The 27564-nt window shown below is 40.2% G+C and overlaps 1 protein-coding gene across 1 annotated transcript in view; it reads left to right on the top strand.

Moving 5' to 3' along the window:
• Positions 1–26641, top strand: part of LOC147846057 (uncharacterized) — a 31860-nt gene extending 5219 nt beyond the window's left edge. Inside the window, exon 2 of the mRNA XM_087245171.1 lies at positions 26137–26641. The gene's annotated coding sequence lies outside the window, so the exon portion shown is untranslated. The remainder of the gene's footprint in view (positions 1–26136) is intronic.
• Positions 26642–27564: the final 923 nt, after the last annotated feature.

Here is a 27564-nt window from a genome sequence, read left to right as displayed (position 1 = left end):
AGTAGTTACAGGAGAACTGTGAATGAGTGGCCCAGACAGAGCCCAGACCTGAACCCCACTGAACATCTCTAGAGAGATCAAAAAATGACTGTGCACTAATCTTTTTCTTCCAACCTGATTTAGAATTTGGAGAAAAATAATGAATTTAATCAATTTTATAATAAAGGGGGTTGTACACTGCACCACACCACAGCTTTTAGAATTGTAAAGATTGTTTTCTATGATGGAATGGGAATGAACACCAGGGGTCCGTTCTTCTTATGTGGATTACTCAGTTAGCTGGATTTGGCTATTGATGATTTGACATGATTCAGGATCGTTTCGTGCTTTAAAACTGGATTAGATCGGGTCAGTTCAAGCAAACATAATACTAAAAGCATGTTCCGAATTCTGATATTTTCTTACAGTAGTAGTTATATACACTTGGGAAAATAGTAAACATATTTTTAAACTCTCTCTCTCTCTCTCTCTCTCTCTCTCTCTCTCTATATATATATATATATATTTATATATACAATTTGTGTGTAATAGACATGCACAATATGCGTCTTTAAAAACAAAAAAGCAATAGTACATAAGCAGTCATGAACATGTTTTGACAGCTAATATGACGATGATTTGATGCTTCAAAAAAAGTTGTAGACATCCCTTACCAATATCAAAATGCTTTTGCAAACATCCAGTTATTCTTTACACCGATTAAGAAACTGGTTACTATAACGCTACTATAGCTAATATAGTAAAAAAAAAAAAAAAAAAAAATCCACTCTAACTGTAAAACTAAATAAATTGCTAAATACTCTTGACACGAAAGTGTGAAGCCTGCAGCCCACAACAAAGGTGAAAAGTTATTGCGGATCATATTTAACAAATCATTTCCTATAAATTTAATGTAATTTTGCTTAAATGGATAATTGAATATTAATCAGATGATGTCATTATACTGCTGTGCCGTCAGCTAGTTGCTGATTTCGAGGATCGATAGATCAGTCCTTCACAACACGTGCAGGGATCTCAGATCAGTTCATTCAAACATTTTTATCTGGTTCACAAACTTGTTTGAAGAACCAAATTAGCCAGAGATCAGTTATCAAGATTAAAAGATCCAGGATCAGCTAAATTATGTTAGATCATTTAAGCGAGGTACGAAGAACAGGCCCTAATTTTGTAATTAGGTATCTGTTTACATTGCTTTGCAATGCATAAAAAATAAATGGGGCACAGTATGTCTAGTGTGTGACCCACTTAACATAACAAAACTTGAAAAAAGTGAAGTAGTTTACTTTGAATACTTTCCATACTGTATACTAAACATTTGGTCACTTTGATAATTTGGTCAAAATACCAGATTTCAAACATGACATGAATTTTGTTAATATTTAGTTGTCAATCAGTGGTAATTTTTGTACTTGTGTTCTGTATACACACATAATTAAAATATAGGATATGCACACCCATATTTTAATGTGGTTTCACTCCTCAAACAATAGAAAGTTCCTCAGATGTTAGAGGTTTTTGCAAGTGATGCTAATAAAGTATTTGCGGCTGTACACAAGTGTGTATATGTATTTAACTATTCTTCAACCGCAGAGTGTGTTCGGGGTGTAGCAGGTCTTGGAAAGTGGGACGGGTGGAGGCAGACTGATGTCATAGTTCTTTCAGCTGATGGGTCAAAGGGGAAGAATTACACACATCCTGATTTTGCTAAGTTGGACATGTTTTTGGGTCAACATTTTATGTTGATCATTTCTTTCAGATAATTTAATCTAAACCACACCCCTGTCCCTAAACCTAATTTACCAGCAGGTCTGCCTAAATTATTCGTAAAATTATGGGAAATAATAGGTGAGGCAACACGGTGGCGCACTGTCGCCTCACAGCAAGAAGGTCGCTGGTTTAAGCTCCAGCTGAGTCAGTTGGCATTTCTATGTGGAGTTTAAATGTTCTCCCTTGTTGGCATGCATTTCCTTCAGGTGCTCCAGTTTCCTTCAAAGTCCAAACATTTAAGCTATAGGTGAATTAAATAAACTAAGATGGCCATAGTGTATGTGAGTAAATAGGTATGCATGGTTGTGTCCCAGTACTGGGATGCAACTGAAAGGGTATCAGCTGTGTAAAACATATGCTGGATAAGTTGGCAGGTAATTTCGATGTGACAACCCTTGATAAATAAAGGAACTAAGCCAAAGGAAAATAAATGAATGGATAATAGGTGAATAACATAGATGTATAAAAGCATCCAATTCTGATTGTAAATCTAAACTTGACATAAACACTAAGGTTGTCCCTCAAATCTGTTTAAATGATTAATATGTTGTTGATGTATAGCACTTGGTAAAATCTGGTTGTCTAAAGGAGCACCGGGGGAGAGAGGTGTTTGATATTACATCATCATACCTGTTAAGCATTTGCTTAGCCTTAATGAGATAATATTAAATTTAAATAATTAAATTTTCTCCTGTGAGCTCCGGTGTTAGTGTTTTCATTGAACACACAGAAATGTTCATAGCTGAGGGCTTGTTTGATTTTATCAGTGATTGGAATCTCATAATTAAATCATTGCACTGTGATTGACCTGCTGGAACTTTGGTAAACTCAAATGCTTCCCAATACACTTAATTAGCTCATTTAAGTCTGATCTGTTATGATACAGTAGGACGACATAGTGGCTAGATTAACACAGTTGTCTCACAGCAAGAAGGTTTCTGGTTCCAGTCCCGGCTAGACTATGGGGCCTTTCTGTATGGAGATAAAAAATAACAACGGTTATTTTCAAAAAATAAGAAAGATAATATTATTATTTGAAAATTGTAATGAACATTTTGAATACGAAGTAACAAAACAACATGTTTTTTAATTATGAAAATATTTTCTGATATACATACAAATACATGTATATTATAATCAGGAATTTTACTTTACTACAACAGCTAATTAATTCTATAGTTTGCAACAAAAATGGTTTAATATAATATTTGTGAGTGTCAGTTACCATCTGAGGGAAGCTCATCTGCATTCTCATCATCCTCATCAGCAACTCGACCTGACTGCAGTTTGTCATCGTTACCGACTTAAATGGTAAAATGGTCACATTCGATGGTGTCCAGCACAGAAGAGGTTTTCCTTTCATGTATGAATCCAACTCAGACTCATTCTAAAAACATACCGCTATATACATTTCTGAAGAGTGTCAAATACTTTCCAGGAGGTACGTTTTTTGCCGTTTTTGTTTTCGCAAATTCACCAGAGGCCGCTGTGTATGCTTTTCAGATTTCAAATTTCTCTTGTGAGTGCCATATTTGCCTGCTCTTCTCATGTAAATCCACCAGACGCCGCTGTCAACTAAATGACTGCCCGATTGTGCTTTCAAAAGCAACGATTGACACGCGACCACCCACTTACTTAAACCGTACCGACAGTTTTAAAAAAAAATCCAGAAAAAGAAAAGCCCTCATCTGACTTTTACCACATTTTCAGATTTTACCACATTCACATCCTGTTGAATACTTGAATACTGTTTTTGTCTTACCCTCTTTCTGGAACCATTCTTTGCCGATTTATACTTGAACCGTGGTCAATTTCTCTCTGCGTCTCAAGTCCATCAATGTACATGGCAAGCTAACTAGACAAACCGGTAACAGCAGTAAAGCCAGCCATGGAGGTAAATGACCAGCTAGTAAGCGCAAAAAGGAATGGCGTCACACTGCCCCATAGCATTTGTTTTAAAGGTAAAATGCAGACATACATACTTCTGGCTACATATTTGGGATCTACAAAAATATATATAGGGCTACATTTTTAAAATGAGCCTATGTTTGATGAATCCTGGTTTTCACTGTACAGGACAGATGACAGACAGCTTGTTTTGTGTCATTTGGGTGAGTGGTTTGCTGATGTCAACAATATGATTTGAGTTTGCCATGGTGGCAGTGGGGTAATGGTAGGGATGGGCAAACTCGGTCCTGGATGGCCAGTGTCCTGGAGAGTTTAATTTATAATAATAATAATCAAACACAGCTGTTTGTAGCTTTCTAGTGATCTTGACAACACTGATTAGCTTGTTCAGGTGTGTTTGATTAGTGTTGGAGCAAAACTATGCAGAAATCGGCCTTCCAGGACCATGCCATCCCTGGGGTATGGTATAGACAACAAACACATCTGCATGTTATTGACTGCATTTTGAATTCACCGAGGTACCACAATAAGATACTAAGGCAAATTTTTGTGCCATTCACCTATGAACATCACTTCATTTTGCAGTAGGATGATCAACAGCCACATGTTGCAATGATCTATACAATTACTGGAAGCTGAAAACTTCCTAGTTCTTACATGGTCAGCATACTCAACCAGACATTCTGTGTTTGGGATATTCTGGGTTGGCGTATATGTCAGCATGTTCCAGTTTCTGCCAATATCCAGCAACTTTGCACAGCCATTGAAGAGTAGTGGACGAATATTACACAGTCCACAATCAACAACCTGATCTTGTGAAGGATATAGATCTTTTTTTTTTTTTAGTTCACTTCATTCGGTGCAATGACTACTGCTGGAAAGAGAGTGAAATAAGCTAGACCGCGTGACACAGCATAACCTATTTTCAGCTGTTCTTTTTGTACATTTTTTCTCTTTTGGCCAAAAAAACAAAACTACCAATGCGAAAAATTTGGTGCATCCCTAATATAAAAAAATTAGGGGTGTAACCGCATTTGTTTTTGTCCCAAACCGTCACAACATAGGGCTCATGGTTTATGCACTCCCTTGATGAATACAGTTAGTCCACGTGTGCAGTCACTGGAGTTAGAAAAAAACAAAAAAAAACAGCAGTGCCACAAATTAGCAGCCATTTTGCATCTTTGCATCTGAAACCATGAGATGCAGCAATCAGAAATGATTCCACCATGTTGTTTTGTCATGTCAACTTGCTACCGTAAACAAAACACCTACTTTGAATGTTATCACTTGATTGAATGAGCATTATCAATGGTTATCAGCTGATAGATATGAACCAGTAGGGGCCTTCATCTATCCAAATGGTTAATCAGCTATACTAAAAGAGAAGACTCCAGATCCAGATCTGTTTTTACTTTAAGGTTTAGGGTTGGGGTAGCGGTAGACATTAATAAAAACAATTATTGGAATATGTAATAAATAACTATAATTAACTTCTGGCCGCAGCCGTATGTGGTCTATAGCTAATTAATTTATCATGACATTTCCCTCTTTATTCATTTACAGAAAATTCTTCACACATTTTATCAGCACATCCAGTCACTGATGACGGCAGCAGCAGCTGTGTTCATCTGTCTTCACATGTGTGTACAGACACAGAGCCCTGTTTACATATCAGCTCATACATTTATGTGTTCACGTGATGGGCTTATCAGTTCATTCATTTTAGCTAAATATTTAGGGAACGGCGCTGAGGAACTGGCCTACCCCTCACCTTCATCGTTTATTTTTGTTCTTGATATGCTTATGTTCTTTTTTGTGTGTGTATGTGTTTTTGTTCAGTGAGTGCTGTTTGGCAGGGCTACAGATGAGATTATGAATCTGCTTGTTGTTATTAAGCTTGCTAGACTCGCATAAAGACTCGTAGGAGCCCAGCTCAAAATGACCTTGTAATAATGCTAACGTTTCAGCCAGACACGCTCTAATGAGAGCTCAGGTAATTTTGAAAGGTTACGTTTATAATGGAAAAATTCAAACAAACACAGGCTCTGGTTTCAATTACACTGCTGCTTTTCAACCCCCAACCAACAAAAGAGGAAGAAAAGAGCACACTTTTGATTCTGCTTTAGCAGTGCGCAGACCCTAATAAGACATGAACAGGCATACTCTATTGGTGTCATTCAGTCGGAAAAGGGAAATTGGGATTCTTTTTAGTATAAAATATGAAAAAAAAAGGCCATATAAACTTTGCATGTAAGAGTGCATGTTTGCAAGTGAAATTCTCAACATGACTTGTATCCACTGGTGTAAATCCAGCCAATACTACTCAACATTTGTGGGTGTGCCTGTAAAATGTTCAACTGTGTGGTCGTTTACAGTATAGTCAAAGACAGACGTCCCATTTGGATTTTTGCAAGTGAAAAGGTGTGATTTTTTACTTTTAATGTTTCAAAAAATGTTTGTGGCATACTATAAACATTTAAATAGACAGTAAATACAGTGCTCAGAATAGCTGAGTACATCTATTTTGAAAATTGATATTTTTATCTATTTCTCAGTAAATATAGGCAATGTTCATTCATTCATTTTCTTTTCGGCTTAGTCCCTTTATTTATCTGGGCTCGCCACAGCATAATGAACTGCCCACTTATCCAGCATATGTTTTACACAGCGGATGCCCTTCTAGCTGCAACCCAACACTTGGAAACATCCATACACTCTTGCCTTCACACATAAACTACAGCCAATTTAGCTTATTCAATTAACCTGTACCGCATGTCTTTGGACTGTGGGGGAAACTGGAGCACCCAAAAGAAACCCACGCAAACATAGGGAGAACATGCAAACTCCACACAGAAATGCCAACTGACCCAGCCAGAGCTGGAACAAGTGACATTCTTGCTGTGAGGCGATCATGCTATCCACTGCACCACAGTGACGCTCTATAGGGAACGTGTTTTGGTGCATTTAAACAAAAAAGATTAGTCACCAAACATATTTAAAAATTGAAAGATTACACAATTAAATTCAAGCAAAAAAAAAAAAAAAAAAAAAAAAAAATATATATATATATATATATATATATATATATATATATATATATATATATATATATATATATATATATAAAGAAATAAAACTAACAAAATTGTTGCAACAAAATTTTTATTTATTTTTTTGCTTCTCTTGATTTTTCCTCTTTTTAACATTTGCATTTAATATTTTTCTATAACATATAAATATGGGGTGAACTAGTTTTTGGACTATTATCGTAGGTTATTTTGTTATATAATTTCCAGATTTGACTTCAGTAATGACTAATCTAATATATAGGCACAAATATTATATTGTATAGAGGGCGATGTTCACCTCATGAATGTCACTGGTTAGATCCTTGGCTGGGTCAGATGGCATTTCTGTGTGGAGCTTGATGTTCTCCCTGTGTTCGCATGGGTTTTCTCCGAGTGCTCTGGTTTCCCCCACTGTCCAAAGACATGTGGTACGGGTGAATTGGGTATGCTAAAATTGACCATAATGTATGAGTGTGTGTGAATATGTGTATGGATGTCTCCCAGTGATGGGTTGCGGCTGGAAGGGCTTCAGCTGCATAAAAAAAAAATATGCTGGACAAGTTACTGGTGTATTTTGCTGTGGCTGTTTTGTTGGGGCTAAATTGAAAAAGAAAATGAATGAATGAATATTATATAGCTTATTAAAAATTTATTAGACAGATTTGTGAAGGGTGTACTAATACTGAGCACTGTATGTATTGTGGAGTAGCACTGTGGCCCTTAGTATATTTTAATTACTTATCAAATGTTTATTGGTCTAAATTTGCAACGTGTGCATGTGAGTACATAGCTTGTTTGCATTATGTTTTGGGAACTCAATGTTCACACATGGATAGCAATACCAGTACAGTTTGACCTTGTGGGGATATTCTTTTGGTCACTTTCTCTGTAAGGAAAATGTTTAACAATTCACACATGAACACAAAGAAAAAGGCACAGACCGTAACACACAAAATTAAGTAATTTGAAAATGTAATAACGCAGATTTTTTTTCTGTAAAGTTGGGGTATAGAATATAAAGTCTGTACAGTACAAAAAGCATTACGTCTAAGGTAATTCCACATAAAGGTAGCTGTAAAGGTGTGTGTAACAAGAATAATATGCAATCTTAAACATAATTCAAGCAAGTATTGTCTGCTTATTACTAAATAACTAAATAGGGGCAGCATGGTAGTGCAGTGGGTAGCACAATAGCCTCACAGCAAGAAGGTAAATGGTTTAAGCCCAGGCTGGGTCAGTTGGCATTTTTGTGTGGAGTTTCCATGTTCTCCTTGTGTTTCTGTGGGATGCTTCCAGGTGCTGCAGCTTTCCCCACAGTCCAAACAAATGCGCTATATGTGAATTGAATAATCTATATTGGCTGTAGTGTGTGTACAAATGTAGAAGTATATGGGTATTTCTCAGTATTGGGTTGCAGCTGGAAAGGCATTCTTTGCGTAAAACATATGCTGGATAAGTTGACGGTTGGCGGAAAATGTTACATTAATGTTATTAAATGTTATTATTAATATTACTAAATCTATGCTATTTTTTAGAGTTATAATAACAATATGATAACAGTAGGCCTAAGTGGCATTTTCAGGGAAAGATAAACCCTTTCTGGGTCAAATTGACCAGAACATAGCGTAAGTGCTAATCCAGTTAGTCTTGGCACAGTGAAAGTTCTCTTTTGAAACTAGAATCAAATTACTTGCTCTGCTTCACTGTCAGTCCCACAGTATTTCACAAGTTGAGGAGAATGTCTTATGACGGCTTTGTGAAAGCTGGTTGTAGAAGAGCACATAAAATGCAGATCACCTCATTTATAGATGTTTGATTCTAGAGGGAATATGTTGATAGTCAGTCATTAGTTCAGTCATACTCGAATGATAATGTTAAAATTATCTTTATCCTTAATGTCTGAATTGTGTGCTGTGCTCTGATAAGTTTTTTGTTGAAATATAATAAGTTTCAAGAATGTTTTTGGATGAACTGTCCTTCATGCAGGAGTGCAGATAAACAGATGGATTAAAAGCATAAGGGGAATTTTACACACTTTTTTAGGGTCTGATTTAACCTGTTTTTCACAAACACTGACTCACAAATTCCATATCAGAAGATGCAAAGGAAGATAAAAATAGGAGGAATCCACTTGCACTATAACAAAACAAGTTAATCTTCTAAACATTTTTTATTTTTATTTGTTTTCAGGCAAGACGTAAAATTTGGTCTATTGTATTGCTGTTATGTGTTTTTATTTCTTTTTGCACTTTTCAGTATTTCCAGTTAGTTCGCTATGTATGTCGGTGGACTTCAGACGGATGGAGGGGATAACCACGACAATGGGGTTCAAGTCCAAACAACAAAATAAACAAGTAAATAATGTCGAGTAAAACTATAATGTTGAGTAATATTGTGGTAAAACATGCTAATAATAGATGAGGGCTTTTCTTTTTTATGAATTGCTTTTAAAATATGTCGGTTAGATTTAGGGAAGTGGGTGGGTGGGTCAATCTATCCTTTTTAAAATACTATTGGTCAGTCAATCGGTCTGACAATCAGTCATCAGTCAGTCGACAGTGGCCTTTTTTGGATTTATGAGAGAACAGCAGGCACGAATGATACTCACGAGAGAAATTGGAGATCTCAAAAAGCGTACACTCAAAAAAAAAAAAAAAAACATACCTTCTGAAAAGCATTTGACGGTCTCCAGAAATTTAAGTAAAGATACGTTTTCTGAATTAGCCTGGGTTGAAAAAAGACATGCTCTGGTGCAAGTTAGTCATGTGGCATAAATTAGCATGGTGACAAACCAGATTAAAACCAGCCCACAAGATCCAAAACTCAAGAGTTTGCTCAAAACTGAACACAAACTTACTTTAGTGAAAACCCAAACTGGCTTTGTTCAACAGCCAGCCCAGTAGACACACAGCGTCATAAGACATTAATATTAGGTTAGATTCAAGTCAGCAGTGACTAAAGACAATGTTATTTTGATGTCAGATAATGATGTGAAATGACGTTGATATTTTGTTGATTTTATGTTGTGTTTGAAAGTGACCAAAATCCAACATCGAGCCAACATCTTAAACCAAAATCATATTGACGTCAAGTATGGTAACCGAAATTCAGCATCTGATAGATGTCATAGTGACTACGTTTACATGAACATCAGTAATCAAATTATTTGCCTTAATCTAAATAAGACAATAACATGATTAAGGTGTTTACATGAGTTGCTTTTTGATTGTTCATTTCATGATCCCGTTTTACATGTTATAGCACATAATTCAATTAATGTCTTTGCCTCACCACGCTATTCGCATTACCTCTGAAGTTTCATGTAATTTCAGGTGTTTATTTTAATTTGTCGACTTTAACACATTGGATTAACTATAGCAGCTACCTGTTGACATATTGCGTCTATTATGCATGCAAATACATTATTTCCAATGTATATGCTGTTGTGTTATTACCAACCCAAGCTCATTCTGAAAACGTAGTCCCACGGATGTTTTTGGAGACAGCGGAATACGTCCCGGGGGGTACGTACGGCTGCATTTATTTTTTTCAAGTGAACGATGCGGGGCAGTATAACGCTGTTCCATTTCGCGCTTGCCTTACCTCCTTGTGGAGGGCAACCCGTTTGTCCACTCAGCTCACCGTGTACGTCGGCAGGCTCGAGATGCAGAGAGGAGTTGACCCCGGTGATCGGTTTTGAGTCCGGGGAAGAGCGGTTCTAGCAATCAGGTAAGACAAAAACAGAATCCCAAAAATTAAGTGAACGAGTTTTGTGACAGGGTGACAACGCGGTGAAATCCGAAAACGCGGTAGAAAAAAAAAATCAGGGCTTTTATTTTTTTAGACGGCTTTTTGTAAACAGTTGCTCGGGTTTAGGGAAGAGAGCGGGCGGGCGGGTCGATCGGTAAAATTGGTTGGGTTCAGGGAAGGAGGAGGGCGGGTCGGCCGATTGGCCGGTAGTGCAGTCAATTATCCAGTCAGTCAGACAGCGGCCTCTGGTGGGTTCACGCGAGAACAGCGCAGGCGTGAACCGCACTCGCGAGAGGCGTCTGAGGTGCGAAAAAGTTCACAACAGCAGCCTCTCGTGGATTCGCAAAAACAAAAACTGCAGCCGTACGTACCTGCCGGGACGTATTCCGCGGTCTCCAGAAACGTCCGTGGGACTACGTTTCCACAATGAGCGTGGGTTGGTTATTACTTATATTGCAAGTCATATTTCTATGGCCCCCTGTTTGAAATGATTTTCATGAACCCCCATGACAAACTAATTAAATAGCCCTGGTCTACACCATAACCCTTAACCTCACCATTATTGATGTTTACACCTACCCCAATCTTAAACCCAGTAGCATTGGTGTTACCATAGTGGGAATTACAGTGTCTGCTACATAATGGACCTAATCCATTACATCATCCTGCTATAGACTGCAGCGAGGACATGTTGGAATCTCTCCAACCACACCACTTCATTTCTAAAGGACCACTGACCTGCAGAGTTTTGCTTCAAACATAATTAGAAGCCAATCAGTGTCTTTAAGGTCACTACAACATTACAGACAGGTGTATTTAACTAGGTAATTTTTACTAGGCATTCTAGAAACATCTGTGCAGGTGTGTTGAGGCAAGCTGGAGCTAAAATCTGTAGAACAATGAGCTTGGGCACACCTGAATTAGGAGGTTGATAACACAAGATAGTTTTCAGGAAGCTTTTAAGGGATTTTTGACTGTGTGGTTTTGAAAACAAATGTTTTCAAATGCTGCTGTTATCATTTCCATGTAAACACCCAATATGAAGATGGTAATGCCATGAATGTACTTAATATGTGCTAGACAAGTAGTCATGTAAAAAGACCAGAGGTGGAACGAGTAATAAAATCTTCTACTCAAGTAAAAGTACTGTTACTTACAAATTTTTTTACGCAAGTAAAAGTAAAGTTACATGTCTAAAAATCTACTCAAGTAAAAGTAAAAAATAACTCATTAAAAATGTACTCATGAGTAAAAATTAACTAAAAAAAATAATTTCTCAAAAGGGAAAAGACGATATATATCTCCAATTAGTTGTTTTTATTTGTTTAAGTAACTTTAAAAATTAAAGACCAATAACAAAAATATATATTTTTTAAAAATGTTTTACAGATTATCCTATTTAACAATTCATTCAAATTCACAAATTCTAATGCAACATCTAAGTGTTATCTAAATGGGCTATATGCACACAGACTTTTAATTTTCAGCCAGGCATTCCAAGGGCTTCCGATGACATCTTTCCATTTCAAAATTGTCATGTTTAAGGTCTGATTTCTTTAAAAATCAGTGATCCTCACTGCTTGCACTTCATATCATATGACATGAAGTGGGTTTCAGATCAGACAAGAAACATTGCATTAGAGTCCATTTCTCCTCGCCATGTCTTTAAAATATGACAGTATTACCCCAGTATTTTGGTTGTTGCTAGATACAGTTGCTGCCGAAAGTTTATGATAATTATTTATATTATTTATTAAATTTCACATTTGTTGTATTTTATTAATGTCTACCCCCACCCCAACCCTAAACCCAACTGTCACAGTACTTTAAAAATTTTAATTATTGTTATACATTCATTCATTCATTTTCTTTTTGGCTTAGTCCCTTTATTAATCTCGGGTCGCCACAACGGAATGAACCACCAACTTATCCAGCATATGTTTTAGCAGTGGATGACCTTCCAGCTGCAGCCCATACACACTTAATCACACACTACAGACAATTTTTAGCATAACCAATTCACCTGTACCGCATGTGTTTGGACTGTGGGAGAAACCAGAGCACCCGGAGGAAACCTACAGAAACATACAGAATAGCCAACTGACCCTGCTGAGGCTCGAATAAGTGACCTTCTTTCTGTGAGGAGACAGCACTACCTTCTGCGCCACAGAATCACCTATTGTTATAAAGTGTCATAAAAATGCTGCTATATTGATGTGCATAGCACACATCCGGACGGCCGCGTATCCTATCTAGACTTTACCCAGTATTTTTAACGGAATTTCTGCGCTAGCCTGTTGCTACTGATGCTGGTGATTACACCATAGTTCATCTAATTTTACATTTGAACAACTAAATGAATGCTTAAGTCTATTTAACTGAATGTATTGTAATTATTACAACATCGATACTGTTAAAACAACCTACCCTATTTTGCTAAATAACTAGTAAAAATGTGTTATTTAAAAAACGTAAACAGCACGTACATACATTTTTGCAGAGACTCAATGAATTTGTCTGGAAAACTTCAAATGAAGTAAGTAAAAGTGGCATTAACAGTATAGTATAAAGGCTTTCCTAAATAAATGTATTAATCAGGTTATTTTATTTATTTATTTATTTATTTCTATTACTACAGGTTTGGAACAACATGAGGATCAGATTATTTATTATTATTATTATCTATTTATTTTTTGCTTTGGATGAAGTTTTTATATTTTTATTGTTTTTATTCAATGATATGTGCATGCTTGTGATAAATGTAGGCAGTTCCTTTGAAAATATGCTATGTACCAGGGATGTCAAACTCCTGGAGGGCCACAGCCGAGCAGAATTTAGTTCCAGCCCTGCTTCAACACACTACCTTTAGATTTAGTTTGATCATATGTGTTTAATTAGTATAACTGCACTGTTACTCTGTAGATTGTGCAGTAAATAACTGCAGAAAACTGCCATTTTAGAAAAAGTGTTCAGAAAATGCTGGCCCTTTAAGGGAGCCAGGTGTTTCATTTGTTTACTGCTGAGTGTGCTCTATTCTCTGTCTATCAATTCAGATATAGAGTCTGATATGTTTTAGGCTTTAAATAAGAATCTACAATGAGTAAGTAAAATGTGTTCAAATGTTTTTGAGGGTTTCTAAAATAAGGTTGTGTTTTAAGTTATATTGTTGTTATCTTGAACTGTGTACTTGAAAGCTACATTGTTAGCTAGTTAGCCTCTCCACATATAACTTCTTACATTACTTTTGTTCAGGTATATGTATTTATTGGATATTGCATACTGCCATAATGTACAGATACTAACAGTTGTATGTATCTTTCTGGCAACTAAGCCAAAATAAATTCCATCACCTCAGTAAGGTAACATGTGCACATCATCACATGGAATCACAAAAACATGATACACATAGCCATCAACACAAAAGCTCCACTGTCAGGTCCCAGGTTGTGAGTTTGTTGCTAAATATTTTTCAGAGCAGTGTTTCCACCTATGAATTTATATTAGAAACAATAAAAAAGTTTAAATAATATTAATAACAATAAAAGATTGGATCCTTTGGTATTTCGGTTTCACCAACTTTACTTTTGTTTTTTATAATTATTGTAAACTTTTTATTGAGAGTTGACACAGTTTTTAATTATTTAAAACTTTAAAATTTAAAATAATTATTTTGTGTTTTTGCTGTTGAGTTTTTTTTTTTTTTTTTGCATGGTCAGTATTGAGGAGAGAGTAACACATTTCACTGCAGCACTTTGTGTGTGTGTGTGTGTGTGTGTGTGTGTGTGTGTGTGTGTTTATTGGATATGTGATTGTGATAGTGATAAATGTTGTCAGTTGCTTTAAAAGTATGCTATATACCAGGGGTGCTCAATCCTGTTCCTGGAGATCTACCTACCTGCAGATTTCAGTTGCTATCCATATCAAACACACCTAAATCAATTAATTAGGATCTGAACAACACTTGATAATTACAGGCAGGTGTGTTTAATATGGGTAGCAACTGAAATCTGCAGGAAGGTAGATCTCCAGGAACAGGATTGAGCACCCCTGCTATATACCATGGGGTTCAAACTCCAAGTTCCTGGAGAACTGCAGCACAGCAGAGCTTAGTACCCACCCTGCTTCAACATTACCTGTAGATTTCTAACAAGCCTTAATTAGTTTGATCAGGTGTGTTTAATTAGAGTTACAGCTTAAATTCCCGGTCATACTGCACTTTTCTCCCTATAGACTTCCATTCATACGCATGTGAATACTGCAGACCTGGAATGATAGCTTATGTGACAAATTTCATAATTCGCAGCATTGGAAAGTTCAAGCTTGGAGAACGCTGACATGCGAAATCACACATTGCTTGAGACCAATCAAAGATCAAAACATGACCTCTCTGGCTTGCTTTTTCAATCTCTAATTATTTTGTTTAATTCCACTCCTCGCTTTGTTTAATTCCACTTCACAGTGCCGTATGACAGCATTTTGCATGCTTAAACCTTAGTGTGACTTACCTTACTGTGCAGACCTGTAATATGTAAGACAAGATTTATATCTGCTGATTTCTTAATTTTGTTATACATTTTCTGTTATTTATTTGTTTGGTGCCAAAACAATAAAATAAATTTGTCTGAAAAATGTTTTATGCCTTCTATTTTTAAATAACAGCTAAGAATACTGATTAATTTTAGTAACACTACAATAACTATAAATGACATACTATTAATGTGTACGCAGTATAATGCTGTGATTTGTAATACTACAATACAGTAATTAACTGTACACAGATTCCAGTTAGTTACCACTACTGCTCTATTACAGTAATTTACTGTAATACAACACTGACTTGCTTCTGCGATATGCACGCGCTGCTTCAGCTCTCTTTGCGCGTGCGATGGGAACAAAGTCTTTATCATTTTATATGCCCGGCACTGCGCGCTGCTTTATTTAGCAAAGGTGATGATCTATATCGCGGATCAAGTGCAGTGAAGTATCAGACATCACGCACAAGCCGCGCTTGCGTCAATCAAAACAACTTGGTGTAAATACTTTTATAGCAGGAAAAACAAATACTATGGAAGTCAACGGATACAGCTTTCCAGCATTCTTATAAATATCCTCTTTTGTGTTCAACATAAGGAAGAGAATCAAACATGTTTAGGCCTATTACAAAGGGCAAGTAAGTGACAGAAATGTCAGGTTAGGGCTTTAAGCTGTCAAGGCAACTATATACAATCCACACTATGTGGGATATGGCAGCGTAAGATAATTTCTACAAAAGATTATCAGACTTTACCGTTAGTAACGACATTCATAGTGTAACTAGTGCAAACATTACATTAAACAACGGACTGGAGATGTTTTTATACTAAGCATTCTAAACCTTCCCCGAGATATTTATTTATTTTATGCGTCATTAAGTCATAAAGTTCCATATCACGCCTTTAAGGGCACAGGCATGGCTAAAATTATTAATGAGGCATATACAGTAGCTTACCTTGTCATTTCTGGGGTTGACAGGTATTTTGCTGATAAACTTTCTAAACTCCAGCGACAAATCCAGCTCCAGCAACAGTAAATAGACAAGTTTACTGCAGATTTTTCTCACGGGCGATTTCCTTTTTCCGTTGCATTTCTTCAATACTTTAGGCAAATCATACTTAAGTAAAAGTAAAATTACAGATTTTAAAAACTGCTCTAAAAAGTACAAATTCTCAAAAAAACTACTTAAGTACAGTAACGTGAGTAAATGTAATTCGTTACTTTTCACCTCTGAAAAAGACAAGCATAAACAAATATGCACAACAATTTCAGGCACATGTTAGTGTTGTTACTGCTCAAGAGTTTGTGAAAAGTCCTTAAGAAAAGTGTGGATTTACTTCAGGAATATTTTAAGCAAACACTGGAGATGCATTAAATAAACACAGCAAATTATAAATACACATCAGTTTTTGAATTAGATCTGGAAGTACAAGCGCAGAAATAGCTAACCGTCACTTCCCTACAATGGTAACTAACAAGGTGACAGTGCTAACCACTGGCCTGGTCTAAACAATGCATATCTTTTGACAGTTTTTGCTGATATTTTTAGAGGCAAATTATTTTGCGTGTTTATTTTGTGTGTTCATGTGCATAATATTGGTCCATAAAATACTCAATGGCAGCCGATGCAAGCCAACAACACAGTTAGTTATTGTAAGCGCTAGATGTTTGGCATCTTCCAGGCATTTATCAGCCCTCATAGGCAGGCCCGGCCCTAACCAATTTGGCGCCCTAGGCAAGATTTCATGTGCTGCCCCGTTGCATCGCAGTAAATTCCACTGCTAGTATACATATAGTCATAAGAAACTAAATAGCTTTTTCCACATGGAAAAAGGAACTAAATAGCTTTTTCCACATTTTCCACAAGTCCACATGGTGAGCACCTTCTGTTGGCCTCACTTACACCTCATCCAGCCTAATTGTCCTAGGACGTTCCCCATCTAGATACCAACCTGTCCCAATCCTTCATAGCTTTAGTGATCAACTGAGTGAGAGCTGCTGACATGTACTTATCGCTGATTTCTATTTAGTCGTAACTTGCTGTCTTTAATGACATACATGCCATCAAGAAGATGAGACATTGTTGCTAAAGCTCCACAAACCTGTCCTCATTGACATAACCCCTGTTTTAAATCTTTCTATAAAAAAGCTTCACAGATGAGCATCACATTAGACAGAACTTCTTGCGGAGGACTAAAAGTAAAAGTGGTATTATTCTATTGTGATTTTGTCACCATCCATGAATGATACAGAGACAGTTGTCATATTTTATGTTCACTACGTACTACGTACAGCTTTGTTTTAGTGAATTAACATTTTGTTTCTTGTTTACATAGCTCTAAATGGCTTGTCCTCAACTTATGTTTTGTTTTTAAGCTATTGAGTTGAGCACCAGCTCTTTAGGTCCCTTACAAACAAGGATCTATACATTACTCTTAAGTTAGGCCTTAAAAACCTGTGTAATTTCCAGTTGTTATCCTTCTGTACCGAGATGGCATTTTAGGCAAATGCATCTTTTTGAAAACACTACCCAAAATGGATAGATACATTTGGAAATATTGCTTTTGCACAGTGTGGACTATGAATATGAAGCCTTTTGAAAACGATGATGCAAATTTTTTCATGTGACTTTGACAAATGACTACAACATTTTACAGCAGCTGTTTTGGATGCTCTCTATTTGGACAGCATTGTTTCTATCTGCTCCAGATTGCTTTTCTTTAATTGACACTATGTTTACTCAGAGCTGTTGTTTTACACGAAAACTCCTCCTGTCTGTCCATTTTAAAGTCAGAATGAAATTAAAATGTCCTCTTCTTATTGTTATATGTATATAGTAGTGCTTGTTATAAATGATGCATCTGTGCACTTCATTATTTTATAAAAACTAATTTGCCCTCAGAATCTTTAATCAAATATCATTACCTTCCTCATCACCTCGAAACAACATTTTTTTATACCTGGTCACATGGAATGGCTTTCAAGTGAGAGCTACCAGTGGTTGTCTCGTTTCTGCTCTACCTTTGTCTGTTCGTTAATATTTCTCCATTTTGTTACCAACAATAATCTTTCAACAGTCCAATCGGTTCCCAAAGGTCAAAATCATGCACCACCTCATTCATTTCTGGACCATATCAGGTGGATGTACGTCATGATAGATGATCTTAAATTTAGTTTCATACCAACTTTAAATAATAGGTGATTTTCCTTGACATTTTTTAATTTTCCTTCAGATTTTTAAGGGGTCGCCACAGCAAAACAAACTGCCAACAGCTCTGGCATATGTTTTAAGCAGTGGATGCCCTTCCAGTTGCAACCCAGCACTGTGCTGGGAAACCTTTTTCCTCAACATATTGGCAACATTAAAAAAAAAAAAAATGAATAGTAAATAAATGACAGTAAGTAGTGACACAACTCAAGGCATCATACGTCATAACCAGTGTTGTGCTTATTACTGAAAATATAATTAGTTACAGTTACAAATTACTTCAAAGTTACTACAAGTTACCTCAAAAGTAACTCAATTACTTTGTGAATTTCTTAAACCAAAAAGTTATGCATTACTGTTATATGTAATTTTTGAGTTACTTTTCCAAAGGACATTTTTAATGCTCCCATTGATGCTCTTATAACGTCACTTCAGTGCAGCATGAAAAATACACTGTTGATTAGCTTCACAGTTTTAATTCATTTGCATTCTCACAAAAACACAAAACAGTCCTTAACAAAAAGTATTTTTTTAACACAAAAAAGTATAGCAAAAAAAAAAAAAGAAAGTATCACAAGGATTTTATGTTTTTTTTTGTGTGTGTGGACAGACCCAAGTGTCTGCAGTCATCGTAATCTAGTAGCCTCTCAAATGTTGTCTTTAGCTCACTTTCCATATTTTAATATCCTTATCCAAGTAGTTAATTCATTCATTTTCTTGTCGGCTTAGTCCCTTTACCAATCTAGGTTCGCCACAGCGGAATGAACCGCCAACTTATCCAGCAAGGTTTTACACAGCGCAACCCTTTCAGCCGCAACTCATGTCTGGGAAACATCCACACACACATTCACACACACACTCATACACTACAGACAATGTAGCCTACACTGCAAAAAAAAATCCCCGTAAAAAAAACGGTTATTTTCTGGCAGCAGGGGCGCCAGAAAAAAAAAACGTAAAAATACAGAAAAAAACTGTTAGAATAAAAGATGTAGATAAACTGTTAAAAAACAGTAGTTTTCTGTTTTACAGTTACAGGTTATTACTGTAATTATACATGTTATAACTGTAATAATACGAGTTATTTATGTAATTATACACATTATTATGGTAGTTCTACAGGTTATTACTGTAAGTATACATGTTATAACTGTAATTACACGAGTTATTTATGTAATTATACAAGTTATTATGGTAGTTATACAGGTTATTACTGTAATTATACATGTTATTACTTTGATTATACAAGTTATTTATGTAATTATACACATTATTATGGTAGTTCTACAGGTTATTACTGTAATTATACATGGTATAACTGTAATTATACTAGTTGTTTATGTAATTATACAAGTTATTATGGTAGTTATACAGGTTATTACTGTAATTATACATGTTATTACTTTAATTATACAAGTTATTTACGTAATTACACAAGTTTCTATGGTAGTTATACAGATTATTACCATACTTATACATGTTATCACTTTCCACATAGCAAAATACACTCGGGCCACTCAGTATTTATATACCTTATAAAACCTTTTGGTATTACATTGATACTTACAACCATTTGAATTTATATAACAGCAAACGCAGGCTATAATGTAAACAGAAAGTATAGGCACTGTGTTAAACCTTTGAATAAAATGCAAACTGCATACATATCCTATAATGAAAAGAATCAGACAAAGGACAAAATAAATATATGATAAACGTTTATTGATTGCAAGGAAAAAAATTGTACTAAAATTGAAAAATTATTTTGTAGTGCACAAGAATATCAATATAAAACAATAAAAACACAAAGACACACAGGAAAACATAAAGAAAAAAATCTAAAATTGCACACATACACAGAAGTTTTTAAAACAACCCTGTTTTCCCAATAGACATGAATTTAAAAAATTGTTCAAGACACATCTTGAAACAGCAACATTTTATATAAACCTAAATATAGAAATCAATTTAAGATATAACAAGAAACATCATACAAATACCTATGACAATCCGTAAAATATACAAGTCAAAATTGTAAAAAGAACTGGCAAATTCTAAAGAAACATCTTGAAACATTTTTCAATAAAATATTAAAATAAAAAAAATTATAAAAAAATTAAATATATATATAATTGCAGAAGTATAAAGACAAACTTATTTTTAAATAAACTAGAACAGAATAAATTGCACAAACAGCAAGACATGAGTGAGATGATTATATATTTCATACACACACACACACACACACACACACACACACACACACACACACACATTTCATATATATATATATATATATATATATATATATATATATATATATATATATATATATATATATATGCAAATGAAAAGAATCAAATTGCTCAAGTATCAGGGGACATCTTAATACACATAAAATGTTGTTTAAAAAATAGAATGGAATAGAATAGTGATGTAAACAGACATTTTTCAATGTCTTTATCAGTGGTGTGGTATGGACATTTGTCCTCACTGCATCTGTGATTAAAAGATAAACAGATAATTAGTAGTGAACAAGTACTAATGTTAAAAAATATAAAAGAAAGATGCTTGCTCTCATATAAGTAAAACCTAAATGGGACTATATTTAGATTTTTTTGTTCCTCTGGTTAATAATTCAAAGAAATGCACAGATGAAATTATATATTCAAAACCAACTTACTGACTATGACAGTCCTAAGGGGGAGTGCATGAAAGGCCACTTTTTAATGTGCCCCGCACCAGTTAATTTGTTTAGCCAAGGAGTTAGCCAAAAGCTTTTCCAGGATACGGCCAACTGCTTAGTGGAAAACACCAATGATTCCAAAGTAGGCTACCTACGAAGCAAAAAAACAAACAAACAAATAAATAAATAAAACAGATAAACTTAAAACATTTTGAAATTAGCAAGAGCTTGAACTTCAAGTTCCCCTTCGGTTGGGGAACTTCAGTGCCATAGAGTGGATTGATTGAAATCCACGAAATGGGAGGATTCGGTTCAGAAGCCGCTTGTCTGAAAGAGTATTGAACGGGCCAATGAATGCAATGAATTGGCAGCGTAAGCTTGCACAGGTGTACTTCATTGCCAATTATCCCAGCATATAAGCACACCTGGAGCGAGCAGACGCCATCCTTTTCGCTTCAGAGACTTTCTGATCGAGTTGATGAGGGTTCCTCCTGCTGTGACCAGCGATTCTGAGCGAACGAGAACATTCTCCCGGTCCAGAGTGTGTACACGCAGCGGCAGACGGTCGAGCTGGGTTTCTCCCTTGCCTGGCGTTCTTTGGGTCCGGTCCTCCAGAGCGGTGCGTATAAAGTTGCAAACTTCACAGAAAGAGCAACACAGTCGTGCAGCACGTCCTTTTCAGGACGGCGCTCCGACTGTGCGTTTCTGGATGCGGTGGTTTCCTGTCCTCGGATGATGGGCACGGGCACTGCGTTACATGTCTGGGGGTCCAGCATGTTAATGCGCTGCTCGCGGGCAGTTCATGTCGTCATTGCGATGCCATGACTGTTGCGCAGTAAAGATCGCGGCTAGCCTTTGCAAAAGGGCGAACCACCCCAGTTGTCCCCTGCTCTGCAGCGGGCACTCGGGCAGATCTGAGGGTTTCAGCGAGAGATAATCCGTCGCCCACGGGCCCGCGGACCTCCCGCTCCTCTAAGCGCTCCATCCAAGCTTCGGGCAGGGGAAGCGATCCGTCTAACAGATGGTAGCCCTTACGCCCAATGACACCGGAGACCAGACGTCCACCGCGGCATCGGAGGGTGGGCTTTCATTGTCCGATGATGATCCAGACCCGCTCGCCCCCTTCGGGCTGGTGAGCGCTGTCACTACGGATCCTGAAACGGACATGTTAGCCGTGCTTTCCCGGGCTGCTTCGGCCGTGGGTTGGAGATGGTTTATCCCCCAGCTCCGCGGCCGGACCGACTAGAGGGGCGTTCCCTTCTTCCCGGAGGTGCACAGTAGGCTCACGCGGTCTTGTAAAGCACTTTTTTCTGCTCGTGCTGCGTGTCCCTCCACCCTAACCACTCTTGATGGTGGAACAGCCAGGGGGTATGTGGCGATTCCTCAGGTTGAGTGCGCGATGGCGGTAAATCCGCGCGGCGCCTCTTCTTGGCGGGGTCCGCCTCGTCTCCCATCCAAAGCCTGTAAGTTATCTACCTCCCTCGGAGCTAGAGCTTACATAGCTGTGGGCCAGGCTGCTTCCGCCTTGCATGCGATAGCCACCTACCAGCGCTACCTAGCGCAGGCGCTGGCCGAGCTGCACGAGGGTGGGTCTAACCCAGGCTTACAAGCTTCGCACCGCCGCCGACTTAGCTCTTCGGATTACTGAGTCCGCTGCGTGTGCGTTGGGGAGGACGATGTCCACATTAGTGATCCAGGAGCGCCACCCCTGGCTGATATGCGCGAAGTCGACAAAGTCCGCTTTCTTGACTTTCCCCATATCCCAAGCCATGTTCGGCGACACCGTCTGTGAATTCACCCAGGAATTCAAGGCGGTGAGAGAGCAGTTGATGGGTGATGTCTTATCGGCGGTCCGTAGCCCGCTCCGCCCGCCGTGCCATTTCATACCTGCTCCTCGCCGAAGGCGCCCGCCTACGAGAGCTGCTCTGCCCCCGCACACGCCTCTGGTGAAGCGAGCGCGTCGGGCACCTCGGAAGCAGGCAGCCCCCCTGCCCAGAACGCCGCTAAGTCTGGCAACGGACTGCGAAGCAACCCTGGGACAGGCCATCTGGAGAAGAAGGAACTTGCTCTTTCCCCGCTGGAGGGCGGGGCCCCATTTCACAACGGCACTTTTTACTGCCATGAAAACATTATGAAAGGGCACTTTCCACTTCCCCGGATGTGACAGCCTGAAATCTGCCAGTCTGGGACGCTATGCTTTCTAGCTTGCAGATTCGGTGCGTTTCGCCAGTGGCTCACGAGCGCTGGGAGGACGGTCTCCTTTCTCCCACCCCTCGAGCCTCCCCTCCGGAACTCGGGTTCGGAGTGAGAGCAAATATCTCACCTCCAGCTTTTCCGTGGGACCCGCGAGCTTCCCGGATCAGCACACCCACTCCGCGCTGCCCCACTGCTGGTACGTCAGCGACTGTAGCGATGAGTCCATTAGCGGGAGCTCTGCCTGCCTGGTTAGCGCGGGCCAGCTCTTCGCGGTGGCTCATACGCACAATCAGACTCGGCTATGCGATTCAGTTCGCGAAACGGCTCCCCAAGTCGTGGGTGTGTATTCACAAGGGTCAACCCCCTAGTCCGCCCTTGTCTTGCGAGAGGAGATTGCTGTCCTCCTGGCGAAGGATGCAATCGAGCCCCTCCCTCCAGCCGAGATGGAGAGCGGGTTTTACAGCCCACACTTCATCGTGCCCAAAAAGAGTGGTGGGTCACGGCCAATCCTAGATCTGCGCATTTTGAACCTCTGCCTGCACAAGCTGCCGTTCAGAATGCTCACGCAGAAGCGCATCCTCCGGTGCGTTCGTCCTCTGGGTTGGTCTGCAGCATTAGACCTGATGGACGCGTATTTCCATGTCTCCACTCTTCCTCGCCACCGTCAGTTTCTGCGGTTTGCGTTTGAAGGTCGAGCTTGGCAATACAAAGCCCTCCCCTTTGGGCTCTCTCTGTCTCCGCGGGTCCTCACCAAGCCCGCGGAGGGTGCCTCAGCGCCCCTTCGGCTCGCGGGCATCTGCATACTCGATTTCTTTACGACTGGCTGATTTTTGCCCTCTCTCGCAGCAATTGATTATGCACAGAGACAAAGTGCTCTGGCACTTCCACCTGTGGGGGTTTCAGGTCAACCGAGAAAAGAGCAAACTCGCCCCCGTGCAGAGGATCTCTTCTCTCGGGCTGGAGCTGGACTCGGTCACCATGGCAGCGCGCCTCTCCGGAGAGCGCGCTCAGCTGATGCTGTACTGTCTGAGAGAGCTCGACAGTAAAATAGTGGTCCCACTGAAACTTTTTCAGAGGCTCCTGGGGCATATGGCATCCGCAGCCGCTTCATGCCGCTCGGATTATTCTATATGAGACCACTTCAGCACTGGCTTCATGATCGAGTCCCCAGACGCGCATGGCACGCGCGCGCACACCGAGTCTCTGTTACTGCGCTGTGTCGCCGCGCCCTCAGCCCTTGGAGCGACCCCTCGTTCCTACAGGCCTGCGTGTCTCTAGAACAGGCGTCCAGTCTTGTTGTTGTTTCAGCAGACGCTTCCAACACGGGCTGGGGGGCTGTGCGTTGCGGGCATGCGGCTGCGGACCTGTGGAAAGGTACCCAGTTGCATTGGCATATCGCCTGGAGCTGTTGGCAGTGTTCCTCGCTCTCCACCGTTTTTTTCCGGTGCTGGAGCGGCAACACGTGCTGGTCAGGACGGACAGTACGGCGGCGGTGGCGTATATCAGCCGTATGGGGGGTATGCGCTCTCGCCGCATGTCTCAGCTCGCCCGCCGTCTGCTCCTCTGGAGTCATCCGTGGCTGAAATCGCTGCACGCCATTCATATTCAGGCAAGCTCAACCGTGCAGCCGATGCGCTCTCACGGCAGCCTTACGTCCTGGAGAATGGAGACTCCACCCCGAGTCTGTTCAGCTGATATGGGCGCGATTCGGGGAAGCCCAGATCGATCTGTTGCTTCCCTCGTGATCGCTCATTGCCAGTTGTTCTTTCCCTGACCGAGTGCTCTCGGCACGGATGCACTGGCTTACAGCTGGCCTCGGGGCATGCGCAAATACGCGTTTCCCCCAGTGAGCCTGCTCGCGCAGTTACTGTGCAAGGTCAGGGAGGACGAGGAACAGGTTGCTGGTTGCGCCCCTCTGGCTCAACCGGACCTGGATGTCAGAGCTCTCCCTCGCGATAGCCCTCCCCTGGCAGTCCCTTCGAGAAAGCACCTACTCTCTCAGGGACAGGGCACCACCTGGCACCCTCGCGGTTCTTTGGAGGTCATTAGACGCGAGGAAGACTTAGGTAACCTCCGATTGCGGTGGCTAATACCGTCACTCGGGCTAGAGCCCCCTCCCCGAGCGCGCCTATACCCTGAAGTGGAGTCTATTCACTGAATGGTGTGTCTCTCGCTGAGAAGACCCCCGTAATTTGCCAGATCAGCGTTGTGCTTTCTTTACGCCGAGAGAAGCTGGAGAGCAGGCTGTCGCCCTCCACACTCAAGGTTACGTGGCTGCCATCTCCGCTCTCATAACGCGGTGGCTGGCAGCACCGTGGGAACGCATAACCTCATCATCCGGTTCCTCAGGGGCACTAAGCGAATTAATCCAACTCGCCCCCCTTTCATGCCCTCTTAGGATCTCGCCCTCGCTACACAAGCCGCGTCAGATCCCTTCGATCCTCGACTCAGTATCTTTCTGTCCCTGAAGACAGCTCTGCTGGTCGCGTTGATATCGATTAGAGGGTCGGGGACCCGGAGGCATTTTTCGGTCAGTGACTCGTGCCTGTAATTGGGCTGGCTTTCTCTCACGTCCTGAGACCCCGCCCGCGATATGTGCCCAAGGTTCCTACCACTCCGTTTTAATACGAGGTAGTGAGCCTGCAAGCGCTGTCCTCGGAGGAGGCAGACCCAGCCCTTCTTTATTGTCCAGTTCGCGTTTTGCGTATTATCCGGACCGCACTCAGAGTTTAGATCATCTGAGCAGCTCTTCGTCTGTTATAGCGGTCGGCAGCAGGGAAGTGCCGTACCGAAATAAGTTCCCACTAGATTGTGGATGCCTTTCTTTCACTATCAGAGCCGAGATGAGCCGCGTCCCCCGAGAGCGCGTGCGCACTCCACTCGGAGCTTCGCATCCTCTCGAGCGCGCGCACGCGGCGCCCCTCTAACAGACATCTGTAGAGCTGCGGGCTGGGTGACACCCAACACATTTGCAAGGTTTTACAATCTGCGAGTGGAGCCGGTTTCCTCAAGGGTATTAGGTAACCCTTGGTGATTGAGGAAACAATTCGGTAGGGTGTTGAAACACGCTTGCTGCGCCATTCTCCCTAACACGGAGGTACGTGCGCCTTTTTATCTGTCAGTAAAGTTCCCCGTCAGGTGAGCCCTGCAGATTCCTCCGTGGCCCCCAGCACTGACTCAGCGGAGGAGTCACTTGCTGGCCCACTACGTTGTAGGTCTGCCCGCTGGTCAGCCCGCGTTTTGGGTAAAGGTGCCTGCTATGCGTGATCCCCACTAGGCGATCCCATATGCTTATTCCACCACGGTTAAGTCCCCCCCCCTGGGCGGACCCGTGTCTTCCCTCCCCGCTAACCACTCTTTTGCTATGCGTACTCCCCCTTTTTAGGGCTAGTCCATATGTAAATTCTGCCATCTATCCCCCCTTGGGTAACGGATGGCCTCCGCAGCGTCCTCCCTATCGGGATTGCACGCTTCCCAACGTACTGTCGTATTTTCCTAGAATTATCTAGATGCTCACGACTTCCCAAAAATATATCTAAATCCGTAAAACTTCTGTTGAAGTAGGAAAAATTAGGGCCAGGGACACGTTGGAGGACCGAGCCTCCCATGATGTGGGTGAGTCACGCTTGCTTGACAATCCCCTCATCGGGGGCGTTGGTAAGGTGCAGTCATTATGGCACTTTCCATACTTCTCCCATTTCGTGGATTTCAATCAATCCACTCTATGGCACTGAAGTTCCCCAACCGAAGGGGAACGTTCGAGGTTACAGAAGTAACCCTTCGTTCCCCGAGCTTCCTCTTCAGCTTAAAAGGATGGCGTCTGCTCGCTCCAGGTGTGCTTATATGCTGGGATAATTGGCAATGAAGTACACCTGTGCAAGCTTACGCTACCAATTCATTGCATTCATTGGCCCGTTCAATACTCTTTCAGACAAGCGGCTTCTGAACCGAATCCTCCCATTTCGTGGATTTCAATCAATCCACTCTATGGCACTTCCGTTCCCCTCCTCGGGGAACAAAGGGTTACTTCTGTAACCTCGAACGTTTCTTCATTTGTTCGGGCTGCTCCTTTAGTTGATTTAAGCTTTTCCAAGTAAAATTGGACAAAGGAAGGTCAAATGTGTTTACATCTGGAATTTCATCACTTCTGTTTTGGTTTTGCTGGTTTGTGAGAATCAGGCCCAGCTGCTGCTTTATGACGTTGTGTGATTTTAAATTTTCATTCAGTCATGCTAAAAAAGAAAAATAACAAATTAGTATAAATCAACCTGTAGCTTATTCTCATACAACTTGTGTAAATACAACAGTGGGTTAGACACTGCTGATATTCTCAAGTTGATCTTTACTTTCTAGCTGCATAAAGCCTTTACAAGTTTAGTGATGTCTTGATTTCTTACAAAGACATGACGAGTTGCAATAAGTTCTGTCTTGATCTCCAACTGCACTAG

Source organism: Danio rerio, chromosome 3 (assembly GCF_052040795.2).
Source record: "Danio rerio strain M-AB ecotype USA chromosome 3, GRCz13ab, whole genome shotgun sequence".
NCBI classification, from domain to species: Eukaryota; Metazoa; Chordata; class Actinopteri; order Cypriniformes; family Danionidae; genus Danio; species Danio rerio.
The sequence above is the reverse complement of the archived record's forward strand: the minus strand, read 5'-3'. Positions and strand labels throughout refer to the sequence as shown.